At 45.3% G+C, this 13,314-nt stretch overlaps 1 protein-coding gene across 2 annotated transcripts in view; it reads left to right on the forward strand.

Annotated features, from left to right (window-relative positions):
- The window catches only part of GLA (galactosidase alpha), a 649,316-nt gene that overhangs the window by 368,971 nt on the left and 267,031 nt on the right, over window positions 1-13,314 (forward strand). The gene's annotated exons all lie outside the window — the stretch shown is intronic.

Here is a 13,314-nt window from a genome sequence, read left to right on the forward strand (position 1 = left end):
CTTTTATTAAATATATCCCACAGTCTTTGAGGGACTACTCTTGTATGCATAATGAGGGATTTCTTAGTTACAGGGTGATAATTTGGAGGGCATTTAATTCAGAAGTTACCTCATTTTCAAAAAATAAATTTTTTGGTGATAATTTTTATTTTCAGCTACCAGGAACTACAGTTGGGTGGAAATGTGACCACCTCATATGATTTTCTGTATCAGGGATGCTGGGTATACAATGTATTTTCAGATGAGTGTCATCATGTGTACTGAAAAGATGGAGACATTACAAAAGATTTTAACTTGAAATAACTACTGTTATATAATTTATTTTTTAAATATACTGTATATAAAATGTCCCCAACATATTGTTAGGACTAGGAATATTATAGACCTTTCTCTTACGTCCTAGAGGATGCTGGGGTCCACATTAGTACCATGGGCTATAGACGGGTCAACTAGGAGCTGCTGGCACTTTAAGAGTTTAATAGTGTGGGCTGGCAGCCTCCCTGCTTCGTGGGACTTAGGGGGGGAGTAGTGTCCAACCCTGAGAGGTTAATGGCCACTATCTCCGCTGACAGGACACTGAGCTCCTGAGGGTGATGATCATTAGCCGCCCGAGGCAACTGCTCACTCCCGCAGCATGCCACCACCCCCTAACAGAGCCAGAAGATTACGGTGGCCAGTGAGTCACCGGCGACCCGACAAGCGGGGAGCTGGTGTGAATGGCGGCAACATGGTAGGAGCGCAGTACTAACTGCGCTCCGGAGAGCTCAGGGGTACACACTGAGGCGCTATGAGGGGTGCCCTGAGCCAGCGCAGATACCCTACACTGGTCACTCAAGGCTACCAGGGACCTCGGTAACGCTGCTAGCAAAATCCTCAGGCCAGTGTCATCTTTTGAAAATGCGGGAAGAGGCGCCATTTCCAGGGGGCGGAGCTTCTCAGAGCGGACCCAGCAGCGTTCAGCACCATTTTACCCTGCAGATACAGCACCAGAGATGTTGACAGGGAGTGCTGTCCCTCCACACGACTCCAGCTATCCTGTGTGGTACCAAGGGGTTGTAGAGTGGGGAGGCTGTGTATTATCTGTGTAGTCTATTAAGGAACACAGTCAGCGCTAGGTTAGTTATACTACCTAATTGAGCGCTGTGTGTGTGCTGGCTCCAAGCACTGTGTTTCTCTGAAGATACTTGGGGAAACTGTTTCTGACATTTTCCTTTGTGAGTGTGGTGTATGTTTTCTCACATAGCCATGTCCAGGGACTCTGTGTCTTATGCTGCAGAGGATGTTTCATCCCCAGAGGAATCCATTCCATGTACTCAGGAATGTAATGTATTATCTCAGATTCCTATTACTGTGCCAGAATGGCTGACTTCTATTAAGGGAATGATCTCTCAGCTCTTTACTAGGGTAGCTCATACTGAGCCTAAAACTCGGGTTTTAAAGAATTCTATGGCAGTTTGGTCAGGTTCTGTTCCTATTCTTTATAAACTCCCTAGCATATACCCGAAGAAACGTGCACTTGCCCAGATTATGCAAGATGACACGGATACCGACTCTGACATGGCAGAGGGTGACGAGGATGTGCTGTGGGGGGCGGCATCCCTGGCTAAGGCGGTGCAGCTCATGATTGAGGCCATTAGATATGTGTTAAACTTTACTGACACACCACTTGAGCAGGTTGAGGAGGCTTACTTCACAGACAATAAGAAAGCCTCACTAACCTTCCCTGCGTCTAAAGAATGAAATGCTTTATTTGAAAAATCCTGGGAAACCCCAGAGAAAAAATTCCAGATCCCTAAGAGGGTTCTGGTTGCTCTTCCTTCCCTGAGGAGGATAGAAAAAGGTGGGAAAACCCACCCATAGCTGACGCATCTGTCTCCAGACTGTCAAAAAAGGTGGTTTTTCCTGTCCTTGGATCTACAGCGTTAAAGAACCGGCTGATCGTAAGATTGACACTACGCTCAAATCCATATACACTGCTTCAGGGATGGCATTAAGGCTTACTATTGCCTGTGCATGGATCTCAAAAGCTATAGTAAAGTGGTCAGGCACGTTACTAGAGGACTTAGATACAATGGATAGAAGTGACATTGAACTGTTTTTACGTAACATATAGGATTCTGCGGGATTCATGGTGGAATCCATGAAGGACCTGGGTACGGTGAATGCAAGGATATCTTCCATGTCTGTCTCAGCTCGCAGGGGACTCTGGCTATGCCAGTGGTCGGCAGACGCAGAATCCAGGAGAAGTGTGGAGAACCTACCCTACACAGGTCAGGCTCTTTCTGGGGAAGCATTGAATGCGTGGATTTCCACGGCAACCGCGGGTAAGTCACCTTTTCTTCCCTCAGCTACGCCGTCTACGAAGAAACCATTTTCTTCATCTGCATTGCAGTCCTTTCGGACCGCTAAGACAAAAAAGTCCAAGCCTCCTACCACCTTCTTTAGAAGTGGGCGTGTAAAATCCAAAAAGCCTGCACTTGCAGGCTCCCAAGACCAGAAGCCTGCTTTTGGTTCCTCAAAAGCCTCAGCATGACGGTGGACCGCACAGCCTGGAGGACGGACTGGTGGGTGCGAGGCTCAGACGTTTCAGCCACGTCTAGGTGTCGTTCGGCCTAGATCCCTGGGTACAGGATATTGTGTCCCAGGGGTACAGACTGGAATTTCAAGAACTCCCGCCTCACCAGTACTTCAAATCAGGCTTGCCAGCTCTACTGACAGACAGGGCTATCCTACATGAAGCCATCCAAAAAATATGAAAAGTCAGAGGTTATTTTTTCAGTTCCACCTCATATGCAACACATGGGTTACTATTCAAACCATTTTGTGATACCGAAACCGGATGGTTCGGTCAGACCGATTTTGAACTTGAAATCGTTAAACCCTTATCTGAGGGATTTCAAGTTCAAAATGGAGTCTCTGAGAGCGGTGATCTCAGATCTGGAGGAGGGAGAGTTTCTAGTATCCTTGAATATCAAGGATGCGTACCTCCACATTCCGATTTGGCCGCCGCACCAGGCTTATCTCAGATTTGCACCATTAGACAGTCACTATCAGTTTCAGGCACTACCTTTCGGTTTCTCCACGGCACCGGGGGTATTCACCAAGGTGATGGCAGAGATGATGGTTCTCCTCCACAGACAGGGAGTGAACATAATTCCATATCTGGACAATCTGCTGATAAAGGCAACGACCATGGAGACGTTGTTGCAGTCCATTGCTCTCACGACTCGTCTGCTCAGGGAACATGGTTGGATCCTGAACTTTGCAAAGTCAAATTTGGAGCCGACAAGGAGATTGTCTTTCCTGGGAATGATCCTCGACACAGAAGTGCAGAGGGTGTTTCTACCGGAGGAAAAAGCGTTGGTGATACAAACAATGGTCCGGGATGTCCTGAAGCCAGCCCGGGTTTTGGTTCATCAGTGCATTCACCTTCTGGGGAAGATGGTTGCCTCCTAGAAGGCTCTGCAATCCGGAAGAATTCATGCTCGACCCTTCCAACTGGATCTCCTAGACAAGTGGTCGGGTTCTCATCTACATATGCACCTGAGGATATGGCTGTCGCCGAAAGCAAGGATTTCACTCCTCTGGTGGCTACAACTACCTCACCTTCTGGAGGGCTGCAGGTTCGGGATTCAGGACTGGATCCTTCTAACCACAGATGCAAATCTCCGTGGATGGGGCGCAGTTACTCAAGGGGAAACCTTCCAAGGAAGGTGGTCAAGCCTGGAATCCAGTCTTCGAATAAACATTCTGGAACTAAGAGCCGTATACAACGGTCCTCTCCAAGCGGCACATCTTCTGTGAGATTGAGCCATTCAAGTTCAGTCGGACAATGTAACGACGATGGCCTACATAAACTGACAGGGCGGAACGAAGAGCAGAGCTGCAATGTCAGGGGTAACAAGAATCATCCTCTGAGCAGAAAGACACGTGCTGGCGCTGTCAGCAATTTTCATTCCGGGAGTGGACAACTGGGAAGCGGACTTCCTCAGTAGACACGTTCTCCATCCAGGAGAGTGGGGCCTCCATCCAGAGGTGTTCACGGAGGTGACAAATCTTTGGGGGTTCCTCAAATAGACATGATGGTCTCCCGCCTCAACAAGAAGCTTCGGATGTATTGTTCCATGTCAAGAGACCCGCAAGCAATGGCGGTGGACGCCCTGGTGACTTCGTGGGTGTTCCAGTCGGTGTACGTGTTTCCTCCACTTTCACTCATTTCAAGGATTCTAAAGCTCATTAGGAGGACAAGAGTTCAGGCAATCCTCATTGCTCCGGACTGGCCAAGAAGGGCTTAGTACACGGATCTTCTGGGTCTACTGCTGGAAGATCCAAAGCCTCTTACTCTTCGGGAGGACCTGCTACAACATGAGTCGTTCGCTTATCAAGACTTACCGTGGCTACGTTTGACGGCATGGAGGTTGAACGCCAGATTTTAGCTCGGAAAGGCATTCCGAACTGGGTTATTCCTACCCTGATACAGTTACCATTACCATTGCATTTGGAAGAAGTATATATCTTGGTGTGAATCCAAGAGGTTTCCTACGGTGGAGTTTCAACTGGGATGGTTTCTCCTCTTCCTGCAAGCAGGTGTGGATATGGGCCTGAGGTTAGGATCCGTAAAGGTCCAGATTTCGGCCTCATCCATTTTCTTCCAGAAACAGCTGGCTTCCCTCCCTGAGTTTCAGACTTTTTTGAAAGGGGTTCTGCACATCCAGCCTCCCTTGGTGCCGCCTATGGCACCCTGGGATCTTAACGTGGTGTTGCATTTCATCCAATCGGATTGGTTCGAACCTCTACAGGAGGTTGAGGTCAGGTTTCTCTCGTGGAAGGCTGTCACTCTGTTGGCCTTAGCTTCTGCCAGACGTGTGTCGGAGCTGAGGGCTTTGTTTTGTAAAAGCCCCTACTTGATCTTCTATGAAGATAGAGCTGAGCTCCGGACACTTCAGCAGTTCCTTCCAAAAGTTGTGTCAGCTTTTCATATCAACCAACCTATTGTGGTGCCAGTTGCTACTGACTCCTCAATTTTATCAAAGTCCTTGGATGTTGTAAGGGCGCTTAAAATATATGTGAAGAGAACTGCTCATCACAAAAAATCAGACTCTCTGTTTGTCCTGTATGATCCCAAGAAACTTGGGTGTCCTGCTTCTAAGCAGACGATCTCTTGCTGGATTAGGTTTACTATCCAGCATGCGTATTCTACGGCAGGATTTCCATGTCCAAAATCTGTTAAGGCCCACTCTACTCGTAAGGTGGGTTCTTCCTGGGCGGCTGCCCGGGGTGTCTCGGCTTTACAGCTTTGCCGAGCGGCTACTTGGTCTGGGTCGAACACGTTTGCAAAATTCTACAGGTTCGATACTTTGGCCTCTGAGGACCTTAAGTTCTGTCAATCAGCTCTGCAGGAGCCTCCGCACTCTCCCTCCCGTTGTGGGAGCTTTAGTACATCTCCATGGTACTAATGTGGACCCCAGCATCATCTAGGACGTAAGAGAAAATAGGATTTTAATTACCTACCAGTAAATCCTTTTCTCGTAGTCCGTAGAGGATGCTGGGCGACCGCCCAGCGCTTCGTGATCCTGCAGTGGTTACTTGATTCAGTACTGCTTTGTTCTTAGTTAAGTACTGCGTTATTACTTGGTTCAGTAATGTTATTCAGCTGTTGCTGAGTCTTCAAGCTAGTTAGCTTGGTTTGCCTTGTTTGTGTGAGCTGGTGTGAATCTCGCCACTATCTGTGTAAAATCCTTCTCTCTAAGTTGTCCGTCTCCTCGGGCACAGTTTCTAGACTGAGTCTGGTAGGAGGGGCATAGAGGGAGGAGCCAGCCCACACTATTAAACTCTTAAAGTGCCAGTGGCTCCTAGTGGACCCTTCTATACACCATGGTACTAATGTGGACCCCAGCATCCTCTACGGACTACGAGAAACGGATTTACCAGTAGGTAATTAAAATCCTATTTATACAGAAGCAATGAGGATTTTTTAAGAACAAAGTTATGAATAAAATTTTAAGGCTAGGGGCTGCAGGCGAAATTATTCAGGTTTAACGTATCAACATGTTTATTCAGTGTCGGACTGGGGCATGAAGGACCCACCAGGAAAATGTAGTGATAGGGGCCCATGCTTAGGGGTGTGGCCATCCACCACAGAGGCTTGGCTAACTATTAGAGATTATATGATTTGGGCCCCTTTTATAAATAAATAAATACAGTAAATACTGCTAGTGCATGCATGATAATGTAGTAGATTAATAACAGCAATGCACTGTAGTAAATAGTCCTGTGCAGTATAATGGGGCAGATGTATTAAACGGCAATAAGGGGCATAGCGAAATCCGCGGACACTAAGTGCCGCAGATTCCGCTTTCCCACATGTATGATTGCCGCGATGTGTGCACTAAACCTGTGGCGCAAAGCACCTCAGGCTTTTTCGTCTCAGCCAGCCGTTGGTATGTTGTTCAGCGTGCTAGCTGATATATCATACCTTTTTACCGGTGCCCGCTTCGTTTTTGGCTCTCAACGATATTGACAGTCTCCCCGTGGCACTGCCGTCCTGTTGTAGGGCTTTTTTTTTGTGTCTTTTCAATTAACTTTATTGAAGGATTTACAAACAACGGAGGCTCCCGGGAGTGCACTTGCTGCATGCACTCCCCGCTTGGAAGCAAATAAGGATCTTTCCTGCAATAATAGAGTTTATAAAGCTAATTTTTTTATCTATATTATTTATTAATTCAATATTTATTGAATAAAATAAATATTTATTATTCTAAATAATTTGCATGTGTTCGCTCAGTTAACCATTGTACAGCCGGCACATGTACAGGGACAAAGTCATAGGTGATCTGATGCACAGAGCCGGCGCACACGCGGAAACAGAAGTGGGGAGAGCTGGCCCACACAGCCGACGCATACACATGACAACTGAGGGGAGGAGAAAACACGGAGCTCCCATATCACCAGAGGGCTGCTATAATGTACTGCATTAACGGATCAAGGTAGCTTCATACATTAGGGCGAGAATGGTGCACGGTTCACTGCGATAATGCGGCGAAGCGGGACCCAGGATTTAAGTATCGAAAAGGGAACATTAATACATAGTAACATAGTATCTGAGGTTGAAAAAAGACAATTGTCCATCGAGTTCAACCTATTTGTGGTGTCCTATGCATGATGATTTGACTAAATTTTCTGACTGATGCTGCTGTCAGCCGTTGCATTTTATCCCTATTTATAGTAACTATAATGCATGACTATGCACCATACCCCTGGATATCCTTATCCATTAGGAATTTATCTAACCCATTCTTAAAGTTGTTGACAGATTCCGCCATTACAACTCCCTCGGGCAGGGAATTCCAAACACGTATTGTCCTTACCGTGAAAAAGCCTTTACGCCGTATTGTGCGGAATCTCCTCTCCTCTAACGTGAGCGAGTGTCCACGAGTCCTCTGTGTTGATCTAACCAGAAACAGGTCCCGCGCAAGCTCTGTGTATTGTCCCCTTATATATTTGTAGATGTTGATCATATCCCCTCTTAGTCTCCTCTTTTCCAATGTAAACATGCCTAGTCTTTCAAGCCTTTCCTTGTATTCCATCGTCTCCATGCCCTTAATTAGTTTGGTCGCCCTCCTCTGTACCTTTTCAAACTCCAGGTTATCCTTTTTGTAGTACGGTGCCCAGAATTGTACACAGTATTCAAGGTGTGGCCTCACTAGTGATTTATATAACGGGAGTATAATACTCTCGTCCCTAGCATCAATACCCCGTTTTATGCATGCTAATATCTTATTAGCCTTCTTTGCTGCAGTCCTACTTTGGGTACTACTGCTTAGCTTGTTATCTATGAGGACACCTAAGTCCTTTTCCAGTACAGAATCCCCTAATTTTACCCCATTTAGTAGGTAGGTGTAATTTTTGTTCTTGTTACCACAGTGCATTACCTTACACTTGTCTGTGTTGAAGCGCATTCTCCATTTGGCTGCCCATGCTTCTAATTTAACTAAGTCATTCTGAAGAGACTCGGCATCCTCCTCTGTATTTTTAGCCTTACACAATTTGGTATCATCAGCAAAAATTGACACCATGCTCTCTAGACCTTCTGTTAGGTCGTTAATGAAAATATTGAACAATAGCGGTCCTAATACTGAGCCTTGCGGCACACCACTTAGCACTTCAGTCCAAGTTGAAAAAGATCCATTAACCACAACGCGCTGCTGCCTATTATCTAACCAGTTTTTGACCCAAGTGCATATTGTGCTTCCTAGCCCTGATTCTTGTAGCTTGTAGATAAGTCTCATGTGTGGTACAGTATCGAACGCTTTGGCAAAGTCTAAAAAGATTACATCCACGTCTTTACCCTGATCTAGGTTTTCGCTTACTGTTTCATAAAAGCCAAGTAAGTTGGTTTGACAGGATCTGTCCTTCATAAACCCATGTTGATTCCTTTAAATGACCTTATTGGTTTCAAGGAACTTCTGAATACTATCTCTTAGAATACCTTCCAATACTTTCCCCACTATAGATGTAAGACTAACTGGTCTATAATTACCTGGTTCAGCTTTACTTCCCTTTTTGAATATAGGCACTACTTCCGCTATACGCCAGTCTTTGGGAACCATACCTGATATAACTGAATCTTTAAAGATCAAAGATAGCGGTTTTGCCAGTTCTGAGTGAAGCTCCATTAGAACCCTTGGATGAAATCATCGGGCCCTGGTGATTTATTAATCTTTAAATGTTTTAATCGGTCACAGACTACTTCCTCGCTTAAATAAGTACCTGTCAGCGTGATATTCTCATTATTGAGATTGTGTGTCAGTCCCTGAATTGGGTCCTCTCTAGTGAATACTGTTGAAAAAAACTCATTTAGTGTGTCCGCTTTGTCATTATCATTTTTGCTTAAGACTCCCAACTTGTCTTTTAAAGGGCCTATACTCTCCTTCTTTAATCTCTTGCTATTAATGTATTTAAATAATTTTTTGGGATTCGCTTTGCTTTCCTTTGCTACTAGTTTTTCAGTTTCTACTTTAGCCGCTCTTATTTCCTTTTTGCAAATTTTGTTACATTCCTTATAGTGCTGAAATGACTCTGCTTCCCCGTCAGATTTGTATTTTTTTAAATGCTCGCCTTTTCTTGCCCATGAGTTCCTTAATCTTTTTTTTAAGCCACATTGGTTTATGATTTTTATTCCTTTTTTTGCTACTCATAGGAATACATTTGAGTGTATTTTTAGCTAGCAGGAATTTTAGTACCTCCCATTTCTCCGTAGTATTTTTTCCTAAAAACAAACCTTCCCATTCAATATCCCTGAAAAATACCCTCATCTTTTCAAAATTTGCTTTGCTAAAGTTTAAAGTCCTAGTTGAGCCAGTATAGGGCTGTTTATAGAAACTGATATTGAATGTGACCATATTGTGGCCGCTGTTTCCTATGGGTTCTCCTACCATAATACCTGATACCAAATCCCCATTGTTTGTTAATACCAGGTCTAAGATTGCATTGTACCTAGTTGGTTCCTCAATTAGTTGGACTAAGTAGTTATCATTAAGTGTGTTTAAAAACATATTGCCCCTAGCAGTATCACATGAATCGTTTTTCCAGTTTATCTCTGGATAGTTAAAATCTCCCATCACTACTATGTCTCCTACTGCTGCTCTTTCAATTTGCTTTAGTAACAATTCATCATCAGATGCGTTGATACCAGGCGGCCTATAGCATACACCCAATACTAACTTTTTTGTTCCTTTTTCCCCGCATGCAATTTCTACCCATACTGTCTCGACAGTGTCTACAGTCCCCTCCTGAATATCTTCCCATATATTAGGTTTTAAAAACGGCTTTACGTAAAGACACACCCCTCCACCCTTTTTATTTAGTCTGTCTCTCCTAAACAGTGTATAGCCCTCTAGATTGACTGCCCAATCATGAGATTCATCCCACCAAGTTTCAGTAATGCCTATAATATCATACTGTTTGCTTGCTGCAAGTATTTCTAGTTCACCCTTTTTACCAGTAATGCTTCTGGCGTTTACATACATACAACTAAGATAAGTATTTTCCCTTGCATTAGGTACATCTTTCACCTTATGTAGCAAGGATGACCTGTAATCGTCATTGGTTAGTGCTTTGGTAAAATCCCTTTTAGTACCCATGTTAGTAACCTTACCGCCTGCTCTTACCTTCTCCCCCATTTCGTTTACTACCGCCATCCCCACTATTCTCACTGCATGACCCATAGTTTCTAGCTAAACCCACCCCCAGGCTCCTAGTTTAAAATCTCCTCCAACCTTCTAACCATCCTTCCCCCCAGCACCGCTGCCCCCTCCTCAGTCAGGTGCAATCCGTCACGACAAAAGAGATGGCGCCTGACTGAGAAGTCCGCCCAGTGTTCCAGGAACACAAACACCTCTTTCCTGCACCAATCCCTAAGCCACACATTTTCCTCCCTAATCTCCCTCTGCCTGCCTGGACTAGCGCGTGGCACGGGTAATAATTCCGAGAATATTACCTTAGATGTCCTTGCCTTCAGTTTCTTTCCTAAGTCCCTATAGTCTTTCTTAAGGACATCCCACCTTCCGCTAACTTTGTCATTGGTGCCAACGTGCACCAAGACCGCCGGGTCTTTGCCAGCCCCTCCCAACAATCTATCTACCCAGTCCGCGATGTGCCGTACCCGAGCACCCGGGAGACAACAGACTGTACGGCGATCACGGTCCCGGTAGCAGATTGCCCTATCTGCCTTCCTGATGATAGAATCCCCTACCACCACCATCTGACTAGGTACCTCTCTATCTTTTATCCCAACCGCGCCAGAGGGACCACACCTCTGGATGCTAGAGGGAGCAGTCTCCTCCGGCACGTCATTTCTTCACTATCATCCTCCGATTCCTCGTCCAATCGGGCAAATTTGTTCGGGTTTGATAGTTCAGAGATGTCGTGCCTCCCCCTCTTTTTCTTCCTTCTAGCTGTGACCCAACTGGCTACCTGATCATCATCCTCTTCTACCAGTGACCCCTCCCGCAACTCCTCCACCGTTCTGTCTAAACTACGCTCGAGATTGTGAATCTCCCTCAGTCGCGTAACGGTTTGCTCTAGATCAGTTACCTGGGCTTCCAGGGCAACAGTTCGCACACACCTCGTGCAGATGTAATCACACTGGGCCGGTAGCTCCAGGTGTGCATACATCTTGCACGACATGCACTGAATGAGGTCCTCAATCACAGCCCCTCCCATATTGTTTGTAAGGTCTAACTCCCTGTTACTCTCAAAGAAAAAGCAGCAAAAATAAAAAGTAGAAGACAAGCAATCTCACTTATACAATAATTAAGCTGGTTTAAACTTATCTATCTTTGTGCGGTTATTGGTCCTTCACTTTTATGCAGCCGTAGTACTCTCTCCTGCGGCACCTATACTCCACTTAGCAGTCCACTTAGCAGTTGCAGTTGTTCCAGCTCACTGCACCTCCTTTTCACTCGGTTTCCAGCTCCTGCTAATAAAAAAAATAAAAAATGCCCCTCACACACGCACAATCACAGCCCCTCTGCTACTCCAAGTAAGAGACCCTCTCACTCTCTCACAAGGTCAGTCCCTTGCAGCCTCACCAGAAGTTTAATGGTACTGCAAATGTGTGTTCCTGATTGTGTATTATAAAACTCACCTTTTTCTGTATTCTAACTCACCTTTTTGCTGTTTAAAACTCACACTTAGAAATCCAATCAGCACTTGGAAGAGACAAGTCCACAGAGCAAGCTCCAAGAGTCTAGTCACTGCTTATATAGGCTCAACCAGCTGCTTTAATCAGCCCCTCCTCCTCCTGATTACTCACACCTGAGTTAACCCCTCTGGCTTTTCACCTCACACTTTTTTTTTTCCCTCCAAAAAACCCAGTACAGATATATTAAAACAAAAAGAAACAGTATAGATACAAACAATCAGAATCAGATTACTTTCTCTCACAATGGGGGTCATTCCGAGTTGTTCGCTCGTTATTTTTTTCTCGCAACGGAGCGATTAGTCGTTACTGCGCATGCGCAATGTCTGCAGTGCGACTGCACCAAGTAAATTTGCTATGCAGTTAGGATTTTTACTCACGGTTTTTTCTTCGTTCTGGTGATCGTAATGTGATTGACAAGAAGTGGGTGTTTTTGGGCGGAAACAGGCCGTTTTATGGGTGTGTGCGAAAAAACGCTACCGTTTCTGTGAAAAACGCGGGAGTGGCTGGAGAAACGGAGGAGTGTCTGGGCGAACGATGGGTGTGTTTGTGACGTCAAACCAGGAACGACAAGCACTGAACTGATCGCAGATGCCAAGTAAGTCTGGAGCTACTCAGAAACTGCTAAGAGGTGTGTAATCGCAATTTTGAGAATCTTTCGTTCGCAATTTTAATATGCTAAGATTCACTCCCAGTAGGCGGCGGCTTAGCGTGTGCAAAGCTGCTAAAAGCAGCTTGTGAGTGAACAACTCGGAATGAGGGCCAATATTACTATCCCTATATGGATAGACAGAGATTAATCAGAGTTCACCTTTTTGCTGTTTAAAACTCACACTTAGAAATCCAATCAGCACTTGGAAGAGACAAGTCCACAGAGCAAGCTCCAAGAGTCTAGTCACTGCTTATATAGGCTCAACCAGCTGCTTTAATCAGCCCCTCCTCCTCCTGATTACTCACACCTGAGTTAACCCCTCTGGCTTTTCACCTCACACTTTTTTTTTCCCCTCCAAAAAACCCAGTACAGATATATTAAAACAAAAAGAAACAGTATAGATACAAACAATCAGAATCAGATTACTTTCTCTCACAATGGGGGTCATTCCGAGTTGTTCGCTCGTTATTTTTTTCTCGCAACGGAGCGATTAGTCGTTAATGCGCATGCGCAATGTCTGCAGTGCGACTGCACCAAGTAAATTTGCTATGCAGTTAGGATTTTTACTCACGGTTTTTTCTTCGTTCTGGTGATCGTAATGTGATTGACAAGAAGTGGGTGTTTCTGGGCGGAAACAGGCCGTTTTATGGGTGTGTGTGAAAAAACGCTACAGTTTCTGTGAAAAACGCGGGAGTGGCTGGAGAAACGGAGGAGTGTCTGGGCGAACGCTGGGTGTGTTTGTGACGTCAAACCAGGAACGACAAGCACTGAACTGATCGCAGATGCCGAGTAAGTCTGGAGCTACTCAGAAACTGCTAAGAGGTGTGTAATCGCAATTTTGAGAATCTTTCGTTCGCAATTTTAATATGCTAAGATTCACTCCCAGTAGGCGGCGGCTTAGCGTGTGCAAAGCTGCTAAAAGCAGCTTGCGAGCGAACAACTCGGAATGAGGGCCAATATT

The sequence above is a fragment of the Pseudophryne corroboree genome, chromosome 8 (assembly GCF_028390025.1).
Source record: "Pseudophryne corroboree isolate aPseCor3 chromosome 8, aPseCor3.hap2, whole genome shotgun sequence".
Taxonomy (NCBI): Eukaryota; Metazoa; Chordata; class Amphibia; order Anura; family Myobatrachidae; genus Pseudophryne; species Pseudophryne corroboree.